Raw genomic sequence first — 8,016 nt, forward strand, 5'->3', positions numbered from 1 at the left:
TCCCATATATCTTTGTACTATCTTATCACGTAACAGGTACTTATATACCACATTTGAATATCAGCAGAGGGCTAGATAGCCAGAACCTATTTAACCTAATCAGTACGATGTGGGACGATGGGGTGGTCCAGTAGTTAGAGCGTTCGCTCGTTGCGTGGAAGGCCAGGGTTTGATTCTAACATGGGAAAATTATGAAGCCTATGTCCGGCGTCCTTCGCGTTATATTGCTGAAAGTGACTCATCCACCCACTCAGTACGATGGGGACAAAAGGTTTGATAAGCATCTGAGGATATAGAACATTCGTAAACATACCACAAGATGTATTTGATTAGCCCTGACAGAAGTAAGCGTGCAATGTTTCGAATAGAACTGTGTCAGCGCCCGCTAACTGTCCAGCCATATATCCTTACATTATCTTTCAGTATGAACAAAGTTTGACTTCGTCAGATTTATACTCTTTGAGTATGACGGTTTGACTAGTAAAACAAGAAGTCGAAATCCATAGGTCATTTTTGCATTCATTGTGAATGGCACTCAAAGACATCATAGGAATGACGTCCTGAATGGTACTCAAAGACATCATAGGAATGACGTCCTGAATGGTACTCAAAGACATAATAGGAATGACGTCCTGAATGGCACTCAAAGACATCATAGGAATGACGTACTGAATGGTACTCAAAAACATCATAGGAATGACGTCCTGAATGGTACTCAAAGACATCATAGGAATGACGTACTGAATGGCACTCAAAGACATCATAGGAATGACGTACTGAATTGTACTCAAAGACATCATAGGAATGACGTACTGAATGGTACTCAAAGACATCATAGGAATGACGTACTGAATGACACTCAAAGACATCATAGGAATGACGTACTGAATGGTACTCAAAGACATAATAGGAATGACGTCCTGAATGGTACTCAAAGACATCATAGGAATGACGTACTGAATGGTACTCAAAGACATCATAGGAATGACGTACTGAATGGTACTCAAAGACATCATAGGAATGGCGTCCTGAATGGCACTCAAAGACATCATAGGAATGACGTACTGAATGGTACTCAAAGACATAATAGGAATGACGTCCTGAATGGTACTCAAAGACATCATAGGAATGACGTACTGAATGGTACTCAAAGACATCATAGGAATGACGTACTGAATGGCACTCAAAGACATCATAGGAATGACGTACTGAATGGTACTCAAAGACATCATAGGAATGACGTACTGAATGGTACTCAAAGACATCATAGGAATGACGTACTGAATGGTACTCAAAGACATCATAGGAATGACGTACTGAATGGTACTCAAAGACATCATAGGAATGACGTACTGAATGGTACTCAAAGACATAATAGGAATGGCGTCCTGAATGGTACTCAAAGACATAATAGGAATGACGTCCTGAATGGCACTCAAAGACATCATAGGAATGACGTACTGAATGGTACTCAAAGACATCATAGGAATGACGTACTGAATGGTACTCAAAGACATAATAGGAATGGCGTCCTGAATGGTACTCAAAGACATAATAGGAATGACGTCCTGAATGGCACTCAAAGACATCATAGGAATGACGTACTGAATGGTACTCAAAGACATAATAGGAATGACGTCCTGAATGGTACTCAAAGACATCATAGGAATGACGTACTGAATGGTACTCAAAGACATAATAGGAATGGCGTCCTGAATGGTACTCAAAGACATAATAGGAATGACGTCCTGAATGGCACTCAAAGACATCATAGGAATGACGTCCTGAATGGTACTCAAAGACATCATAGGAATGACGTACTGAATGGTACTCAAAGACATCATAGGAATGGCGTCCTGAATGGCTCTCAAAGACATCATAGGAATGACGTACTGAATGGCACTCAAAGACATAATAGGAATGACGTACTGAATGGTACTCAAAGACATCATAGAAATGACGTACTGAATGGTACTCAAAGACATAATAGGAATGACGTACTGAATGGTACTCAAAGACATCATAGGAATGACGTACTGAATGGTACTCAAAGACATCATAGGAATGACGTACTGAATGGCACTCAAAGACATCATAGGTATGACGTACTGAATGGTACTCAAAGACATCATAGGAATGACGTACTGAATAGTACTCAAAGACATAATAGGAATGGTGTCCTGAATGGTACTCAAAGACATCATGGGAATGACGTACTGAATGGTACGCAAAGACATCATAGGAATGACGTACTGAATGGTACTCAAAGACATCATAGGAATGACGTACTGAATGGCACTCAAAGACATCATAGGTATGACGTACTGAATGGTACTCAAAGACATCATAGGAATGACGTACTGAATGGTACTCAAAGACATCATAGGAATGACGTCCTGAATGGCTCTCAAAGACATAATAGGAATGACGTCCTGAATGGCTCTCAAAGACATAATAGGAATGACGTCCTGAATGGCACTCAAAGACATAATAGGAATGACGTCCTGAATGGCTCTCAAAGACATAATAGGAATGACGTCCTGAATGGTACTCAAAGACATAATAGGAATGACGTCCTGAATGGCTCTCAAAGACATAATAGGAATGACGTCCTGAATGGTACTCAAAGACATAATAGGAATGACGTCCTGAATGGTACTCAAAGACATAATAGGAATGGCGTCCTGAATGGTACTCAAAGACATAATAGAAATGACGTCCTGAATGGCACTCAAAGACATAATAGGAATGACGTCCCGATAAACCAGGCATCACCATTGAAAGAAGCGGCAGTAAAAGGATATACATATTGGTGTGTACTTGCGGTATATGCAGCGATTTGACGACATACATTCATTCAGATCACTGCAAATACAACAGCAAGGTCGTTCTGGCGTAACAAGCTGTTCTGTGAAATAAAAGCGATGCAACCAGTGCAAGAATCACAAGAAATCTCAACAAGACTCTAGCGAAATCCTCCGGATCAACAGACATTCCAGGATAACGATCCAAGGTTCTGAGTCATGTCCCTTTGAGCGTGTGCGCGCGCATACATACACACACACACATATACACATAAACACACACACACGTACACACGCATAACACACATACAGAGAGACACACACACACGCACATACACACACACACACACACGCATACACATACACACACACATATACACATAAACACACACACACACGTACACACTCATAACACATACAGAGACACACACACGCACACACACGCACACACACGCACGCACACACACGCACACGCACACACACACACACACACAATGAGCATTATTAAACGCCTGATTTAAAATCCAATTCCGAAAAATAATGACAAACTAGGATCGGGAAGAAATTGAGCACCTTTGGGATTATCATGGCCGCACACATACACACACACACACATGCTCACACACACACGCGTACATACTCATAACACACATACACAGAGACACACACATGCTAACACACACACACATACACATACACACGTACACATTCATAACACACATAACACAGACACACACATGCACACACACATACTCATAACAGATACACAGACACACACATGCACACATAAACACACGTACACACTCATAACACATACACAGACACACATGCACACACACAAACACACACACATGTACACACTCATAACACATACACAGACACACATGCACACACACAAACACACACACATGTACACACTCATAACACATACACGCGCACGCGCGCACACACACACACACACACACACACACACACACACACACACACACACACACACACACACACACACACACACACACACACTGAACAAAATTAAACACCTCCTGATTTAAAATGCAATTCCGAAAAATAATGACAAACCAGGATCAGGAAGAAATTGAGCACCTTTGGGATTATCATGGCCGCCAAGCGAGAGCTTGAGGCCCTCCAGTTAATAACCTGAATGGAACCAGGCACTGCAACACGAATAGCAGAGGATAGCGAGAAGCGAGTGATTTTCGCTTAAAGCTTAAAGCCACATTAGCAATTTTGCAACTATTCACAGCGAGAAACAATTACAAAGAAAATGACGTTGAAAACCAATAAAATCTCAGGCAAATATCACCTTCAGGACTAAAAAAACCCGATTGGTCACATTAAGATCTGTATTTTAGAACAAACCCATGTTGTAAAATACAGATCTTAATGTGACCAATCGGGTGATATTTGTTTTAAAATATGCTAAAATCAGGTTGTTTAAAAAACAGTTCTTAAAAAGTTCAGACAAGGCATTAACATCAAGCGTTGTCTAACGTGCAACATGTTCACATTCAAGCATTATATATATTACATAAACCTCAAGTTCGGAATGAGAGATGTACTTGTTAAAAGTGGCCAAGGGGTTCTACCCCTGTCAGGGATAGTATGTCCGGATTAGCACGGTCTTGATTACGGAGTCTGGATTAGCACGGTCTGGATTAGCGGGATCCGGATTATCAGGGTCTGGATTTCATTTTCATGACTGTGATGACTCCATCCCGTCTCCTGGACATGAGTTAAACACTGCTTACTGACCACAGAGTTATTTACGCGTCGGGAGACTCGGGCTTGTCATCTAAAGTGGGATTACTGTCTATAACGTAGGTAACATCGTTATTGATTGGGTGATCTTTTCGTCCGGCACGCACGCTATGCACACATATATTTGGAGAGCAAAACGAACATGGGGAAACTTTCCAAACTTTATCCATTCCGTGCGTCATCACCAGGACTATAGTTGTCAGTTATGTTCATGTTATAGCATATGACATTGTTACATTAGGACTTAATATACCGCTAACGTGGACAGTACGATGAAGTGATATTGCCTGTCATTTGTCTCTGCATTCTTGGAGGTATAAGTCTAGTGTTATTTGCTACGCGCTGCAATCTGGACAACATGATCCTAGGGTTAGAGGAGAGGGAGCAGACTTATATCATGAATCACGGATACAGTGACATAGAGAAACATATGTAATAAATACGTCGACACAATTTCAGCTTTTAAGCCCCTTAACATTGTGATAAATACAGCGACGAAACCATTTCCAGAGCAACATGCACAGTATGAGAGAGCATTACACACATATACATTTAATACAAGAAATTGCATCACGATTAATGATCTTGTGTAGTTGCGAGTCGGCATAGGAGTCAACATGTCCCTACAATGTTTTATATGATGAGTGACTTAATTTTGTATTTAGACCAGATATTTAATTCAGTTAACGCTGCAAAACCAGATATGTTTAAAAAAAATACTATGAGCCAAAATATTTATTTCTGAAAAAAAATAATAATAAAAAATTCAGCAATGTAATTTTTGTGGCAGACAATTTCTTTTCCCTTACAACATGGGGCATAATTATTTTTTCATGGCAGCCCCTATTGACCGCAGCCACAGAACAGCTCAGAAATCGAGTTATCTGACGTCAGCCTACCTTCACCTGAGTTGTTACCTTAGTCCATTTCACAGGGCTTGTAACCCCATGAAAACATTCACCTTTGATCTGTGTAGGTCGATGCATGACAGACCATGGACTGTGGTCTTGTGTTGACGTACACCCATCTCATGGGATGCACAGCGATAACAACTGATCGAATACTGCCTTCATCAGTTACAGTTCTTTATTGAAAAATCCTTTCAACTTTCAGAACTCACGAGTCGATAATCAATAATCTCGAGTCCCATATAAAGGAAGTGGTACAAAAAGGGTTTGATCATCACACGAGAATAAAGGTGTTTTCAACCTTTCAGCTATTTAATCGACTGTGATTAATGCTTTGGACGTTAAACGTGAAATCCGTGTAATCAAAGAATACAAACCTAAAATATCAGCAAATGTCAACAAAGGTATAGTAAAAAATCAATTTCGAAACCTTTTGAAGTTGTATGCTATATATTAACTGCTCTAGCCTGCCTGATAAGAAGTTGATGTGAGTTCTAATCCTTCGTTAAGAGTGCTGTTTGTCTTAAATTAGTTTTCAGTCGTGGATGTCTGAGCAATGGTGTTTCCACTGTGATGTTTGTCGCGCAACATCCGACGCCATTGCCAGTCAGACTACGACGGCTCCTCCTATGGAGTTATGGCTGTTGACGACGATGTCGCGGAAGTCGACACAGGGAAGTGGAGTGTGTCCTGTCAGACGTGCTAGTAATTTGAAGGGACATTAACCAAAGGTCCAGGAAGCAGAGAAGCTTGAAATGAGAACAACTGGGACTTTCCACTGAACAACGGAGACTCACCACTGATACAAGAGTTACTATTCCTGGACGTTGATATGAAGATGCCGCATATTGTTAAGAGATACTGGCGGAGAATTAGGAACTGCATTATAGTAGTATCTTTAGAAATAGAGAAGAAAGGGTCGTGGCCAATTAATATGCTTTTCCTTTGCTTGGCTTGATACCGAAAGCTGGCTATTATGCGAAACATTCGTTTCCTATGGAAATGAACGTAGGGTCTTCAATAAAACGATATGGGTATCACCGTCTCTGGGGAACCCCGTAAATTGAAGAATGACCTGAAACATCAGAAACAGGGCCCCATTGGCCTCAGAAATGTCTTTGAGAAGATCTCTTTGTATTGAGGCATTGATTGGGATTACACTAGTTCAGAACGGGTGCGCACTTTTTGATTCACACAAATATGTGAGACATGTGTACTTACTTGACCACTTAACCGGTAACGATGCATAGCGCCAAGAAATGATGTATGAATTATTGCCCAATATGGACTTTTACATCACGATAAAACATTGTTCTGTCATGATGTCATTTCTGGGGATTCGAAAATACGCTCGCAACACTGATGACGTCGTAAATTGGAAGACGTTTATTTTTAGGGAAGTGTCTTGTGAGTTGTTCCCCATAGATTTAGCTGGGAAACGCAGCTAAACGCAATGGCCGAACGATCGCATCCAAAGTTGGAGAGATGTGACAATCGGTATTGGGAGAAAAGGTACAGATAATATCCTTGAAAATTGTGAGAATATGCAGGAAATACCACACTTAACTCCCCTGTTCATAAAATGGACATTGCCGAGGTCGAATTGTATTCAGGGAGTCATCATTATTTTTTAAAGAAAAAACCGACGAGCTGGGGTTGTTTATCGTACAGTAAAACACTGCAGGGAGAATTAGCCAGGAGGGGCTGCGCTGCGTTTATTTCTCACTTATACTGAACAACAAAAGTTCCTGTGACATTGAATAAAATTTAATGCAAAGTTATGTTTTTTACCAAATCGGAAAGAAATTCGGTTTGCAACAGATATAAGTGTTCAAATGGTTTAATTTGCCATACTGACAGAAAATGCGTGATTTCATAAAAAAACACATGAACATGCCAAAATGTCAATTTACAAATCAATAGCATCTGTGTCCACCTCTGGTTGCGATGCAAGCAACACATCTTCGTCTCGTAGAATGGACCAGGCGTCGCACAAAGTCCTGTGGGATATCTGTCCATATCTGCTGGAGCATGTTTCAAAGTTCTTGGAGTGTCTGTGGAACACGTTGTTGACGTCGAAGTCGCCGATCCATCTCATCCCACATGTGCTCGATTGGTGAGAGATCAGAGGAGCGAGCCGACCAGGGGATGACATTCACGTTGTTTTGTTGAAGGGAATGCTGAACAAGTCGAGCAATAATAGGCCGGGCGTTGTCATTTTGAAAGGTAATGCCTGGGCCATGACGACGCAAAAACGGTAGAACAACAGGGCCGATGATCTCGTCGCGGTCGCACTGTCCATTAAGATTTCCCTCTACCACTGTAATCCCACCCCATACCATAATGCTGCCGCCCCCGAACCGATCTTCTTCCATGAAACAATGATTGACGTAACGTTCACCTCGTCGTCGGTACACTTGAATCCGTCAATCGCTGTGGCTGAGGTGAAAACGAGACTCGTCAGTGAATAGAACTTGTCCCCACTCCATGGCCGTCCAGCGTAGACGCTATCTGCACCATGTAGA

Source organism: Haliotis rufescens, unplaced genomic scaffold (assembly GCF_023055435.1).
Source record: "Haliotis rufescens isolate VD_foot unplaced genomic scaffold, xgHalRufe1.0.p SCAF_75, whole genome shotgun sequence".
Classification (NCBI taxonomy): Eukaryota; Metazoa; Mollusca; class Gastropoda; order Lepetellida; family Haliotidae; genus Haliotis; species Haliotis rufescens.